The sequence below is a fragment of the Phalangium opilio genome, unplaced genomic scaffold (genome assembly GCF_054372755.1).
Source record: "Phalangium opilio isolate 3A_F unplaced genomic scaffold, DU_Popi_V2 ptg000352l_1, whole genome shotgun sequence".
Lineage (NCBI taxonomy): Eukaryota > Metazoa > Arthropoda > Arachnida > Opiliones > Phalangiidae > Phalangium > Phalangium opilio.
In genome coordinates, this window is record NW_028324228.1 from 3,576,404 (window position 1) to 3,586,298 (window position 9,895).

The 9,895-nt window shown below is 42.6% G+C and overlaps 43 non-coding genes across 43 annotated transcripts; all 43 read left to right on the top strand.

Moving 5' to 3' along the window:
* The first annotated feature begins 27 nt into the window (after positions 1 to 27).
* Positions 28 to 98, top strand: TRNAG-UCC (transfer RNA glycine (anticodon UCC)). The gene has a single exon. It is a non-coding gene; the product is annotated as a tRNA-Gly (tRNA).
* A 258-nt stretch (positions 99 to 356) lies between these two features.
* On the top strand, positions 357 to 428 carry TRNAD-GUC (transfer RNA aspartic acid (anticodon GUC)). Its single transcript has one exon. It is a non-coding gene; the product is annotated as a tRNA-Asp (tRNA).
* Positions 429 to 494: 66 nt separating this feature from the next.
* On the top strand, positions 495 to 565 carry TRNAG-UCC (transfer RNA glycine (anticodon UCC)). Its single transcript has one exon. It is a non-coding gene; the product is annotated as a tRNA-Gly (tRNA).
* Positions 566 to 823: 258 nt separating this feature from the next.
* TRNAD-GUC (transfer RNA aspartic acid (anticodon GUC)) lies at positions 824 to 895 on the top strand. Its single transcript has one exon. It is a non-coding gene; the product is annotated as a tRNA-Asp (tRNA).
* Positions 896 to 961: 66 nt separating this feature from the next.
* On the top strand, positions 962 to 1,032 carry TRNAG-UCC (transfer RNA glycine (anticodon UCC)). The gene has a single exon. It is a non-coding gene; the product is annotated as a tRNA-Gly (tRNA).
* Positions 1,033 to 1,290: 258 nt separating this feature from the next.
* TRNAD-GUC (transfer RNA aspartic acid (anticodon GUC)) lies at positions 1,291 to 1,362 on the top strand. The gene has a single exon. It is a non-coding gene; the product is annotated as a tRNA-Asp (tRNA).
* Positions 1,363 to 1,428: 66 nt separating this feature from the next.
* TRNAG-UCC (transfer RNA glycine (anticodon UCC)) lies at positions 1,429 to 1,499 on the top strand. The gene has a single exon. It is a non-coding gene; the product is annotated as a tRNA-Gly (tRNA).
* A 258-nt stretch (positions 1,500 to 1,757) lies between these two features.
* TRNAD-GUC (transfer RNA aspartic acid (anticodon GUC)) lies at positions 1,758 to 1,829 on the top strand. Its single transcript has one exon. It is a non-coding gene; the product is annotated as a tRNA-Asp (tRNA).
* Positions 1,830 to 1,895: 66 nt separating this feature from the next.
* On the top strand, positions 1,896 to 1,966 carry TRNAG-UCC (transfer RNA glycine (anticodon UCC)). The gene has a single exon. It is a non-coding gene; the product is annotated as a tRNA-Gly (tRNA).
* A 258-nt stretch (positions 1,967 to 2,224) lies between these two features.
* TRNAD-GUC (transfer RNA aspartic acid (anticodon GUC)) lies at positions 2,225 to 2,296 on the top strand. Its single transcript has one exon. It is a non-coding gene; the product is annotated as a tRNA-Asp (tRNA).
* A 66-nt stretch (positions 2,297 to 2,362) lies between these two features.
* TRNAG-UCC (transfer RNA glycine (anticodon UCC)) lies at positions 2,363 to 2,433 on the top strand. Its single transcript has one exon. It is a non-coding gene; the product is annotated as a tRNA-Gly (tRNA).
* A 258-nt stretch (positions 2,434 to 2,691) lies between these two features.
* TRNAD-GUC (transfer RNA aspartic acid (anticodon GUC)) lies at positions 2,692 to 2,763 on the top strand. The gene has a single exon. It is a non-coding gene; the product is annotated as a tRNA-Asp (tRNA).
* Positions 2,764 to 2,829: 66 nt separating this feature from the next.
* TRNAG-UCC (transfer RNA glycine (anticodon UCC)) lies at positions 2,830 to 2,900 on the top strand. Its single transcript has one exon. It is a non-coding gene; the product is annotated as a tRNA-Gly (tRNA).
* A 258-nt stretch (positions 2,901 to 3,158) lies between these two features.
* Positions 3,159 to 3,230, top strand: TRNAD-GUC (transfer RNA aspartic acid (anticodon GUC)). The gene has a single exon. It is a non-coding gene; the product is annotated as a tRNA-Asp (tRNA).
* Positions 3,231 to 3,374: 144 nt separating this feature from the next.
* On the top strand, positions 3,375 to 3,446 carry TRNAD-GUC (transfer RNA aspartic acid (anticodon GUC)). The gene has a single exon. It is a non-coding gene; the product is annotated as a tRNA-Asp (tRNA).
* Positions 3,447 to 3,512: 66 nt separating this feature from the next.
* Positions 3,513 to 3,583, top strand: TRNAG-UCC (transfer RNA glycine (anticodon UCC)). Its single transcript has one exon. It is a non-coding gene; the product is annotated as a tRNA-Gly (tRNA).
* Positions 3,584 to 3,840: 257 nt separating this feature from the next.
* Positions 3,841 to 3,912, top strand: TRNAD-GUC (transfer RNA aspartic acid (anticodon GUC)). Its single transcript has one exon. It is a non-coding gene; the product is annotated as a tRNA-Asp (tRNA).
* Positions 3,913 to 4,056: 144 nt separating this feature from the next.
* On the top strand, positions 4,057 to 4,128 carry TRNAD-GUC (transfer RNA aspartic acid (anticodon GUC)). The gene has a single exon. It is a non-coding gene; the product is annotated as a tRNA-Asp (tRNA).
* Positions 4,129 to 4,194: 66 nt separating this feature from the next.
* TRNAG-UCC (transfer RNA glycine (anticodon UCC)) lies at positions 4,195 to 4,265 on the top strand. Its single transcript has one exon. It is a non-coding gene; the product is annotated as a tRNA-Gly (tRNA).
* Positions 4,266 to 4,522: 257 nt separating this feature from the next.
* TRNAD-GUC (transfer RNA aspartic acid (anticodon GUC)) lies at positions 4,523 to 4,594 on the top strand. The gene has a single exon. It is a non-coding gene; the product is annotated as a tRNA-Asp (tRNA).
* A 144-nt stretch (positions 4,595 to 4,738) lies between these two features.
* On the top strand, positions 4,739 to 4,810 carry TRNAD-GUC (transfer RNA aspartic acid (anticodon GUC)). Its single transcript has one exon. It is a non-coding gene; the product is annotated as a tRNA-Asp (tRNA).
* A 66-nt stretch (positions 4,811 to 4,876) lies between these two features.
* On the top strand, positions 4,877 to 4,947 carry TRNAG-UCC (transfer RNA glycine (anticodon UCC)). The gene has a single exon. It is a non-coding gene; the product is annotated as a tRNA-Gly (tRNA).
* Positions 4,948 to 5,205: 258 nt separating this feature from the next.
* TRNAD-GUC (transfer RNA aspartic acid (anticodon GUC)) lies at positions 5,206 to 5,277 on the top strand. The gene has a single exon. It is a non-coding gene; the product is annotated as a tRNA-Asp (tRNA).
* Positions 5,278 to 5,343: 66 nt separating this feature from the next.
* TRNAG-UCC (transfer RNA glycine (anticodon UCC)) lies at positions 5,344 to 5,414 on the top strand. The gene has a single exon. It is a non-coding gene; the product is annotated as a tRNA-Gly (tRNA).
* Positions 5,415 to 5,672: 258 nt separating this feature from the next.
* On the top strand, positions 5,673 to 5,744 carry TRNAD-GUC (transfer RNA aspartic acid (anticodon GUC)). Its single transcript has one exon. It is a non-coding gene; the product is annotated as a tRNA-Asp (tRNA).
* Positions 5,745 to 5,810: 66 nt separating this feature from the next.
* Positions 5,811 to 5,881, top strand: TRNAG-UCC (transfer RNA glycine (anticodon UCC)). The gene has a single exon. It is a non-coding gene; the product is annotated as a tRNA-Gly (tRNA).
* A 258-nt stretch (positions 5,882 to 6,139) lies between these two features.
* Positions 6,140 to 6,211, top strand: TRNAD-GUC (transfer RNA aspartic acid (anticodon GUC)). Its single transcript has one exon. It is a non-coding gene; the product is annotated as a tRNA-Asp (tRNA).
* Positions 6,212 to 6,277: 66 nt separating this feature from the next.
* Positions 6,278 to 6,348, top strand: TRNAG-UCC (transfer RNA glycine (anticodon UCC)). The gene has a single exon. It is a non-coding gene; the product is annotated as a tRNA-Gly (tRNA).
* A 258-nt stretch (positions 6,349 to 6,606) lies between these two features.
* On the top strand, positions 6,607 to 6,678 carry TRNAD-GUC (transfer RNA aspartic acid (anticodon GUC)). The gene has a single exon. It is a non-coding gene; the product is annotated as a tRNA-Asp (tRNA).
* Positions 6,679 to 6,744: 66 nt separating this feature from the next.
* Positions 6,745 to 6,815, top strand: TRNAG-UCC (transfer RNA glycine (anticodon UCC)). Its single transcript has one exon. It is a non-coding gene; the product is annotated as a tRNA-Gly (tRNA).
* A 258-nt stretch (positions 6,816 to 7,073) lies between these two features.
* On the top strand, positions 7,074 to 7,145 carry TRNAD-GUC (transfer RNA aspartic acid (anticodon GUC)). Its single transcript has one exon. It is a non-coding gene; the product is annotated as a tRNA-Asp (tRNA).
* A 144-nt stretch (positions 7,146 to 7,289) lies between these two features.
* TRNAD-GUC (transfer RNA aspartic acid (anticodon GUC)) lies at positions 7,290 to 7,361 on the top strand. The gene has a single exon. It is a non-coding gene; the product is annotated as a tRNA-Asp (tRNA).
* Positions 7,362 to 7,427: 66 nt separating this feature from the next.
* TRNAG-UCC (transfer RNA glycine (anticodon UCC)) lies at positions 7,428 to 7,498 on the top strand. The gene has a single exon. It is a non-coding gene; the product is annotated as a tRNA-Gly (tRNA).
* Positions 7,499 to 7,755: 257 nt separating this feature from the next.
* Positions 7,756 to 7,827, top strand: TRNAD-GUC (transfer RNA aspartic acid (anticodon GUC)). The gene has a single exon. It is a non-coding gene; the product is annotated as a tRNA-Asp (tRNA).
* Positions 7,828 to 7,971: 144 nt separating this feature from the next.
* TRNAD-GUC (transfer RNA aspartic acid (anticodon GUC)) lies at positions 7,972 to 8,043 on the top strand. The gene has a single exon. It is a non-coding gene; the product is annotated as a tRNA-Asp (tRNA).
* Positions 8,044 to 8,109: 66 nt separating this feature from the next.
* On the top strand, positions 8,110 to 8,180 carry TRNAG-UCC (transfer RNA glycine (anticodon UCC)). Its single transcript has one exon. It is a non-coding gene; the product is annotated as a tRNA-Gly (tRNA).
* Positions 8,181 to 8,437: 257 nt separating this feature from the next.
* Positions 8,438 to 8,509, top strand: TRNAD-GUC (transfer RNA aspartic acid (anticodon GUC)). The gene has a single exon. It is a non-coding gene; the product is annotated as a tRNA-Asp (tRNA).
* Positions 8,510 to 8,653: 144 nt separating this feature from the next.
* Positions 8,654 to 8,725, top strand: TRNAD-GUC (transfer RNA aspartic acid (anticodon GUC)). The gene has a single exon. It is a non-coding gene; the product is annotated as a tRNA-Asp (tRNA).
* A 66-nt stretch (positions 8,726 to 8,791) lies between these two features.
* TRNAG-UCC (transfer RNA glycine (anticodon UCC)) lies at positions 8,792 to 8,862 on the top strand. The gene has a single exon. It is a non-coding gene; the product is annotated as a tRNA-Gly (tRNA).
* Positions 8,863 to 9,120: 258 nt separating this feature from the next.
* Positions 9,121 to 9,192, top strand: TRNAD-GUC (transfer RNA aspartic acid (anticodon GUC)). Its single transcript has one exon. It is a non-coding gene; the product is annotated as a tRNA-Asp (tRNA).
* Positions 9,193 to 9,258: 66 nt separating this feature from the next.
* Positions 9,259 to 9,329, top strand: TRNAG-UCC (transfer RNA glycine (anticodon UCC)). Its single transcript has one exon. It is a non-coding gene; the product is annotated as a tRNA-Gly (tRNA).
* Positions 9,330 to 9,587: 258 nt separating this feature from the next.
* TRNAD-GUC (transfer RNA aspartic acid (anticodon GUC)) lies at positions 9,588 to 9,659 on the top strand. The gene has a single exon. It is a non-coding gene; the product is annotated as a tRNA-Asp (tRNA).
* A 144-nt stretch (positions 9,660 to 9,803) lies between these two features.
* Positions 9,804 to 9,875, top strand: TRNAD-GUC (transfer RNA aspartic acid (anticodon GUC)). The gene has a single exon. It is a non-coding gene; the product is annotated as a tRNA-Asp (tRNA).
* The last annotated feature ends 20 nt before the right edge of the window (positions 9,876 to 9,895 follow it).

A 9,895-nucleotide genomic window follows, 5' to 3' on the forward strand; every position in this document is an offset into this window, starting at 1 on the left:
TGTCGTATCGAAGTGTGACCTATGCAAGCATCGGTAGTTCAATGGTAGAATTCTCGCCTTCCAAGCGGGAGGTCCGGGTTCGATTCCCGGCCGGTGCAACCCGTACGATCTCGTTTCTTTGACTCTCAAAATCGTGCACATTTTTTGTAAAACCAATAACGTTTCTCGAAAAGTAAAGGGTTCAGAAATTGCCTTGACCATTATTTCTAGCGTAGAGTATTTTATTGGGTTACTTTTTCTTCAAACTCACTTTTTCATTTAATTAGTGACTATCGCGCATGCTCCGGGACTTAGCGAAAAAAATTCGGATAGAAGTACTATAAGTTTAAAAAACTGAGATAACCAACTTTTACTCATCCTCGGTAGTATAGTGGTGAGTATCCTCGCCTGTCACGCGAGAGACCGGGGTTCGATTCCCCGCCGGGGAGCGGTTTATTATATGTATACTAATCTAGGCTTCTTTTGTGTGTCATATCGAAGTGTGACCTATGCAAGCATCGGTAGTTCAATGGTAGAATTCTCGCCTTCCAAGCGGGAGGTCCGGGTTCGATTCCCGGCCGGTGCAACCCGTACGATATCGTTTCTTTGACTCTCAAAATCGTGCACATTTTTTGTAAAACCAATAACCTTTCTCGAAAAGTAAAGTGTTCAGAAATCGCCTAGACCATTATTTCTAGCGTAGAGTATTTTATAGGGTTACTTTTTCTTCAAACTCACTTTTTCATTTAATTACTGACTATTGCACATGCTCCGGGACTTTGCGAAAAAAATTCGGATAGAAGTACTATAAGTTTAAAAAAATGAGATAACCAGCTTTCATTCATGTTCGGTAGTATAGTGGTGAGTATCCTCGCCTGTCACGCGAGAGACCGGGGTTCGATTCCCCGCCGGGGAGCGGTTTTTTAAATGTACACTAATCTAGGCTTCTTTTGTGTGTCGTATCGAAGTGTGACCTATGCAAGCATCGGTAGTTCAATGGTAGAATTCTCGCCTTCCAAGCGGGAGGTCCGGGTTCGATTCCCGGCCGGTGCAACCCGTACGATCTCGTTTCTTTGACTCTCAAAATCGTGCACATTTTTTGTAAAACCAATAACGTTTCTCGAAAAGTAAAGGGTTCAGAAATCGCCTTGACCATTATTTCTAGCGTAGAGTATTTTATTGGGTTACTTTTTCTTCAAACTCACTTTTTCATTTAATTAGTGACTATCGCGCATGCTCCGGGACTTAGCGAAAAAAATTCGGATAGAAGTACTATAAGTTTAAAAAACTGAGATAACCAACTTTTACTCATCCTCGGTAGTATAGTGGTGAGTATCCTCGCCTGTCACGCGAGAGACCGGGGTTCGATTCCCCGCCGGGGAGCGGTTTATTATATGTATACTAATCTAGGCTTCTTTTGTGTGTCATATCGAAGTGTGACCTATGCAAGCATCGGTAGTTCAATGGTAGAATTCTCGCCTTCCAAGCGGGAGGTCCGGGTTCGATTCCCGGCCGGTGCAACCCGTACGATATCGTTTCTTTGACTCTCAAAATCGTGCACATTTTTTGTAAAACCAATAACCTTTCTCGAAAAGTAAAGTGTTCAGAAATCGCCTAGACCATTATTTCTAGCGTAGAGTATTTTATAGGGTTACTTTTTCTTCAAACTCACTTTTTCATTTAATTACTGACTATTGCACATGCTCCGGGACTTTGCGAAAAAAATTCGGATAGAAGTACTATAAGTTTAAAAAACTGAGATAACCAGCTTTCATTCATGTTCGGTAGTATAGTGGTGAGTATCCTCGCCTGTCACGCGAGAGACCGGGGTTCGATTCCCCGCCGGGGAGTGGTTTTTTAAATGTATACTAATCTAGGCTTCTTTTGTGTGTCGTATCGAAGTGTGACCTATGCAAGCATCGGTAGTTCAATGGTAGAATTCTCGCCTTCCAAGCGGGAGGTCCGGGTTCGATTCCCGGCCGGTGCAACCCGTACGATCTCGTTTCTTTGACTCTCAAAATCGTGCACATTTTTTGTAAAACCAATAACGTTTCTCGAAAAGTAAAGGGTTCAGAAATCGCCTTGACCATTATTTCTAGCGTAGAGTATTTTATTGGGTTACTTTTTCTTCAAACTCTCTTTTTCATTTAATTAGTGACTATCGCGCATGCTCCGGGACTTGGCGAAAAAAATTCGGATAGAAGTACTATAAGTTTAAAAAACTGAGATAACCAACTTTTATTCATCCTCGGTAGTATAGTGGTGAGTATCCTCGCCTGTCACGCGAGAGACCGGGGTTCGATTCCCCGCCGGGGAGCGGTTTATTATATGTATACTAATCTAGGCTTCTTTTGTGTGTCATATCGAAGTGTGACCTATGCAAGCATCGGTAGTTCAATGGTAGAATTCTCGCCTTCCAAGCGGGAGGTCCGGGTTCGATTCCCGGCCGGTGCAACCCGTACGATCTCGTTTCTTTGACTCTCAAAATCGTGCACATTTTTTGTAAAACCAATAACCTTTCTCGAAAAGTAAAGTGTTCAGAAATCGCCTAGACCATTATTTCTAGCGTAGAGTATTTTATAGGGTTACTTTTTCTTCAAACTCACTTTTTCATTTAATTACTGACTATTGCACATGCTCCGGGACTTTGCGAAAAAAATTCGGATAGAAGTACTATAAGTTTAAAAAACTGAGATAACCAGCTTTCATTCATGTTCGGTAGTATAGTGGTGAGTATCCTCGCCTGTCACGCGAGAGACCGGGGTTCGATTCCCCGCCGGGGAGCGGTTTATTATATGTATACTAATCTAGGCTTCTTTTGTGTGTCATATCGAAGTGTGACCTATGCAAGCATCGGTAGTTCAATGGTAGAATTCTCGCCTTCCAAGCGGGAGGTCCGGGTTCGATTCCCGGCCGGTGCAACCCGTACGATCTCGTTTCTTTGACTCTCAAAATCGTGCACATTTTTTGTAAAACCAATAACCTTTCTCGAAAAGTAAAGTGTTCAGAAATCGCCTAGACCATTATTTCTAGCGTAGAGTATTTTATAGGGTTACTTTTTCTTCAAACTCACTTTTTCATTTAATTACTGACTATTGCACATGCTCCGGGACTTTGCGAAAAAAATTCGGATAGAAGTACTATAAGTTTAAAAAACTGAGATAACCAGCTTTCATTCATGCTCGGTAGTATAGTGGTGAGTATCCTCGCCTGTCACGCGAGAGACCGGGGTTCGATTCCCCGCCGGGGAGCGGTTTATTATATGTATACTAATCTAGGCTTCTTTTGTGTGTCATATCGAAGTGTGACCTATGCAAGCATCGGTAGTTCAATGGTAGAAAATTCGGATAGAAGTACTATAAGATTAAAAAACTGAGATAACCAAATTTGATTCATCCTCGGTAGTATAGTGGTGAGTATCCTCGCCTGTCACGCGAGAGACCGGGGTTCGATTCCCCGCCGGGGAGCGGTTTTTTAAATGTACACTAATCTAGGCTTCTTTTGTGTGTCGTATCGAAGTGTGACCTATGCAAGCATCGGTAGTTCAATGGTAGAATTCTCGCCTTCCAAGCGGGAGGTCCGGGTTCGATTCCCGGCCGGTGCAAGCCGTACGATCTCGTTTCTTTGACTCTCAAAATCGTGCACATTTTTTGTAAAACCAATAACGTTTCGCGAAAAGTAAAGTGTTCAGAAATCGCCTAGACCATTATTTCTAGCGTAGAGTATTTTATAGGGTTACTTTTTCTTCAAACTCACTTTTTCATTTAATTACTGATTATTGCACATGCTCCGGGACTTTGCGAAAAAAATTCGGATAGAAGTACTATAAGTTTAAAAACTGAGATAACCAGCTTTCATTCATGCTCGGTAGTATAGTGGTGAGTATCCTCGCCTGTCACGCGAGAGACCGGGGTTCGATTCCCCGCCGGGGAGCGGTTTATTATATGTATACTAATCTAGGCTTCTTTTGTGTGTCATATCGAAGTGTGACCTATGCAAGCATCGGTAGTTCAATGGTAGAAAATTCGGATAGAAGTACTATAAGATTAAAAAACTGAGATAACCAAATTTGATTCATCCTCGGTAGTATAGTGGTGAGTATCCTCGCCTGTCACGCGAGAGACCGGGGTTCGATTCCCCGCCGGGGAGCGGTTTTTTAAATGTACACTAATCTAGGCTTCTTTTGTGTGTCGTATCGAAGTGTGACCTATGCAAGCATCGGTAGTTCAATGGTAGAATTCTCGCCTTCCAAGCGGGAGGTCCGGGTTCGATTCCCGGCCGGTGCAAGCCGTACGATCTCGTTTCTTTGACTCTCAAAATCGTGCACATTTTTTGTAAAACCAATAACGTTTCTCGAAAAGTAAAGTGTTCAGAAATCGCCTAGACCATTATTTCTAGCGTAGAGTATTTTATAGGGTTACTTTTTCTTCAAACTCACTTTTTCATTTAATTACTGATTATTGCACATGCTCCGGGACTTTGCGAAAAAAATTCGGATAGAAGTACTATAAGTTTAAAAACTGAGATAACCAGCTTTCATTCATGCTCGGTAGTATAGTGGTGAGTATCCTCGCCTGTCACGCGAGAGACCGGGGTTCGATTCCCCGCCGGGGAGCGGTTTATTATATGTATACTAATCTAGGCTTCTTTTGTGTGTCATATCGAAGTGTGACCTATGCAAGCATCGGTAGTTCAATGGTAGAAAATTCGGATAGAAGTACTATAAGATTAAAAAACTGAGATAACCAAATTTGATTCATCCTCGGTAGTATAGTGGTGAGTATCCTCGCCTGTCACGCGAGAGACCGGGGTTCGATTCCCCGCCGGGGAGCGGTTTTTTAAATGTATACTAATCTAGGCTTCTTTTGTGTGTCGTATCGAAGTGTGACCTATGCAAGCATCGGTAGTTCAATGGTAGAATTCTCGCCTTCCAAGCGGGAGGTCCGGGTTCGATTCCCGGCCGGTGCAACCCGTACGATCTCGTTTCTTTGACTCTCAAAATCGTGCACATTTTTTGTAAAACCAATAACGTTTCTCGAAAAGTAAAGGGTTCAGAAATCGCCTTGACCATTATTTCTAGCGTAGAGTATTTTATTGGGTTACTTTTTCTTCAAACTCACTTTTTCATTTAATTAGTGACTATCGCGCATGCTCCGGGACTTAGCGAAAAAAATTCGGATAGAAGTACTATAAGTTTAAAAAACTGAGATAACCAACTTTTACTCATCCTCGGTAGTATAGTGGTGAGTATCCTCGCCTGTCACGCGAGAGACCGGGGTTCGATTCCCCGCCGGGGAGCGGTTTATTATATGTATACTAATCTAGGCTTCTTTTGTGTGTCATATCGAAGTGTGACCTATGCAAGCATCGGTAGTTCAATGGTAGAATTCTCGCCTTCCAAGCGGGAGTTCCGGGTTCGATTCCCGGCCGGTGCAACCCGTACGATATCGTTTCTTTGACTCTCAAAATCGTGCACATTTTTTGTAAAACCAATAACCTTTCTCGAAAAGTAAAGTGTTCAGAAATCGCCTAGACCATTATTTCTAGCGTAGAGTATTTTATAGGGTTACTTTTTCTTCAAACTCACTTTTTCATTTAATTACTGACTATTGCACATGCTCCGGGACTTTGCGAAAAAAATTCGGATAGAAGTACTATAAGTTTAAAAAACTGAGATAACCAGCTTTCATTCATGTTCGGTAGTATAGTGGTGAGTATCCTCGCCTGTCACGCGAGAGACCGGGGTTCGATTCCCCGCCGGGGAGTGGTTTTTTAAATGTATACTAATCTAGGCTTCTTTTGTGTGTCGTATCGAAGTGTGACCTATGCAAGCATCGGTAGTTCAATGGTAGAATTCTCGCCTTCCAAGCGGGAGGTCCGGGTTCGATTCCCGGCCGGTGCAACCCGTACGATCTCGTTTCTTTGACTCTCAAAATCGTGCACATTTTTTGTAAAACCAATAACGTTTCTCGAAAAGTAAAGGGTTCAGAAATCGCCTTGACCATTATTTCTAGCGTAGAGTATTTTATTGGGTTACTTTTTCTTCAAACTCTCTTTTTCATTTAATTAGTGACTATCGCGCATGCTCCGGGACTTGGCGAAAAAAATTCGGATAGAAGTACTATAAGTTTAAAAAACTGAGATAACCAACTTTTATTCATCCTCGGTAGTATAGTGGTGAGTATCCTCGCCTGTCACGCGAGAGACCGGGGTTCGATTCCCCGCCGGGGAGCGGTTTATTATATGTATACTAATCTAGGCTTCTTTTGTGTGTCATATCGAAGTGTGACCTATGCAAGCATCGGTAGTTCAATGGTAGAATTCTCGCCTTCCAAGCGGGAGGTCCGGGTTCGATTCCCGGCCGGTGCAACCCGTACGATCTCGTTTCTTTGACTCTCAAAATCGTGCACATTTTTTGTAAAACCAATAACCTTTCTCGAAAAGTAAAGTGTTCAGAAATCGCCTAGACCATTATTTCTAGCGTAGAGTATTTTATAGGGTTACTTTTTCTTCAAACTCACTTTTTCATTTAATTACTGACTATTGCACATGCTCCGGGACTTTGCGAAAAAAATTCGGATAGAAGTACTATAAGTTTAAAAAACTGAGATAACCAGCTTTCATTCATGTTCGGTAGTATAGTGGTGAGTATCCTCGCCTGTCACGCGAGAGACCGGGGTTCGATTCCCCGCCGGGGAGCGGTTTATTATATGTATACTAATCTAGGCTTCTTTTGTGTGTCATATCGAAGTGTGACCTATGCAAGCATCGGTAGTTCAATGGTAGAATTCTCGCCTTCCAAGCGGGAGGTCCGGGTTCGATTCCCGGCCGGTGCAACCCGTACGATCTCGTTTCTTTGACTCTCAAAATCGTGCACATTTTTTGTAAAACCAATAACCTTTCTCGAAAAGTAAAGTGTTCAGAAATCGCCTAGACCATTATTTCTAGCGTAGAGTATTTTATAGGGTTACTTTTTCTTCAAACTCACTTTTTCATTTAATTACTGACTATTGCACATGCTCCGGGACTTTGCGAAAAAAATTCGGATAGAAGTACTATAAGTTTAAAAAACTGAGATAACCAGCTTTCATTCATGCTCGGTAGTATAGTGGTGAGTATCCTCGCCTGTCACGCGAGAGACCGGGGTTCGATTCCCCGCCGGGGAGCGGTTTATTATATGTATACTAATCTAGGCTTCTTTTGTGTGTCATATCGAAGTGTGACCTATGCAAGCATCGGTAGTTCAATGGTAGAAAATTCGGATAGAAGTACTATAAGATTAAAAAACTGAGATAACCAAATTTGATTCATCCTCGGTAGTATAGTGGTGAGTATCCTCGCCTGTCACGCGAGAGACCGGGGTTCGATTCCCCGCCGGGGAGCGGTTTTTTAAATGTACACTAATCTAGGCTTCTTTTGTGTGTCGTATCGAAGTGTGACCTATGCAAGCATCGGTAGTTCAATGGTAGAATTCTCGCCTTCCAAGCGGGAGGTCCGGGTTCGATTCCCGGCCGGTGCAAGCCGTACGATCTCGTTTCTTTGACTCTCAAAATCGTGCACATTTTTTGTAAAACCAATAACGTTTCTCGAAAAGTAAAGTGTTCAGAAATCGCCTAGACCATTATTTCTAGCGTAGAGTATTTTATAGGGTTACTTTTTCTTCAAACTCACTTTTTCATTTAATTACTGATTATTGCACATGCTCCGGGACTTTGCGAAAAAAATTCGGATAGAAGTACTATAAGTTTAAAAACTGAGATAACCAGCTTTCATTCATGCTCGGTAGTATAGTGGTGAGTATCCTCGCCTGTCACGCGAGAGACCGGGGTTCGATTCCCCGCCGGGGAGCGGTTTATTATATGTATACTAATCTAGGCTTCTTTTGTGTGTCATATCGAAGTGTGACCTATGCAAGCATCGGTAGTTCAATGGTAGAAAATTCGGATAGAAGTACTATAAGATTAAAAAACTGAGATAACCAAATTTGATTCATCCTCGGTAGTATAGTGGTGAGTATCCTCGCCTGTCACGCGAGAGACCGGGGTTCGATTCCCCGCCGGGGAGCGGTTTTTTAAATGTACACTAATCTAGGCTTCTTTTGTGTGTCGTATCGAAGTGTGACCTATGCAAGCATCGGTAGTTCAATGGTAGAATTCTCGCCTTCCAAGCGGGAGGTCCGGGTTCGATTCCCGGCCGGTGCAAGCCGTACGATCTCGTTTCTTTGACTCTCAAAATCGTGCACATTTTTTGTAAAACCAATAACGTTTCTCGAAAAGTAAAGTGTTCAGAAATCGCCTAGACCATTATTTCTAGCGTAGAGTATTTTATAGGGTTACTTTTTCTTCAAACTCACTTTTTCATTTAATTACTGATTATTGCACATGCTCCGGGACTTTGCGAAAAAAATTCGGATAGAAGTACTATAAGTTTAAAAACTGAGATAACCAGCTTTCATTCATGCTCGGTAGTATAGTGGTGAGTATCCTCGCCTGTCACGCGAGAGACCGGGGTTCGATTCCCCGCCGGGGAGCGGTTTATTATATGTATACTAATCTAGGCTTCTTTTGTGTGTCATATCGAAGTGTGACCTATGCAAGCATCGGTAGTTCAATGGTAGAAAATTCGGATAGAAGTACTATAAGATTAAAAAACTGAGATAACCAAATTTGATTCATCCTCGGTAGTATAGTGGTGAGTATCCTCGCCTGTCACGCGAGAGACCGGGGTTCGATTCCCCGCCGGGGAGCGGTTTTTTAAATGTATACTAATCTAGGCTTCTTTTGTGTGTCGTATCGAAGTGTGACCTATGCAAGCATCGGTAGTTCAATGGTAGAATTCTCGCCTTCCAAGCGGGAGGTCCGGGTTCGATTCCCGGCCGGTGCAACCCGTACGATCTCGTTTCTTTGACTCTCAAAATCGTGCACATTTTTTGTAAAACCAATAACGTTTCTCGAAAAGTAAAGGGTTCAGAAATCGCCTTGACCATTATTTCTAGCGTAGAGTATTTTATTGGGTTACTTTTTCTTCAAACTCTCTTTTTCATTTAATTAGTGACTATCGCGCATGCTCCGGGACTTGGCGAAAAAAATTCGGATAGAAGTACTATAAGTTTAAAAAACTGAGATAACCAACTTTTATTCATCCTCGGTAGTATAGTGGTGAGTATCCTCGCCTGTCACGCGAGAGACCGGGGTTCGATTCCCCGCCGGGGAGCGGTTTATTATATGTATACTAATCTAGGCTTCTTTTGTGTGTCATATCGAAGTGTGACCTATGCAAGCATCGGTAGTTCAATGGTAGAATTCTCGCCTTCCAAGCGGGAGGTCCGGGTTCGATTCCCGGCCGGTGCAACCCGTACGATCTCGTTTCTTTGACTCTCAAAATCGTGCACATTTTTTGTAAAACCAATAACCTTTCTCGAAAAGTAAAGTGTTCAGAAATCGCCTAGACCATTATTTCTAGCGTAGAGTATTTTATAGGGTTACTTTTTCTTCAAACTCACTTTTTCATTTAATTACTGACTATTGCACATGCTCCGGGACTTTGCGAAAAAAATTCGGATAGAAGTACTATAAGTTTAAAAAACTGAGATAACCAGCTTTCATTCATGCTCGGTAGTATAGTGGTGAGTATCCTCGCCTGTCACGCGAGAGACCGGGGTTCGATTCCCCGCCGGGGAGCGGTTTATTATATGTATACTAATCTAGGCTTCTTTTGTGTGTCATATCGAAGTGTGACCTATGCAAGCATCGGTAGTTCAATGGTAGAAAATTCGGATAGAAGTACTATAAGATTAAAAAACTGAGATAACCAAATTTGATTCATCCTCGGTAGTATAGTGGTGAGTATCCTCGCCTGTCACGCGAGAGACCGGGGTTCGATTCCCCGCCGGGGAGCGGTTTTTTAAATGTACACT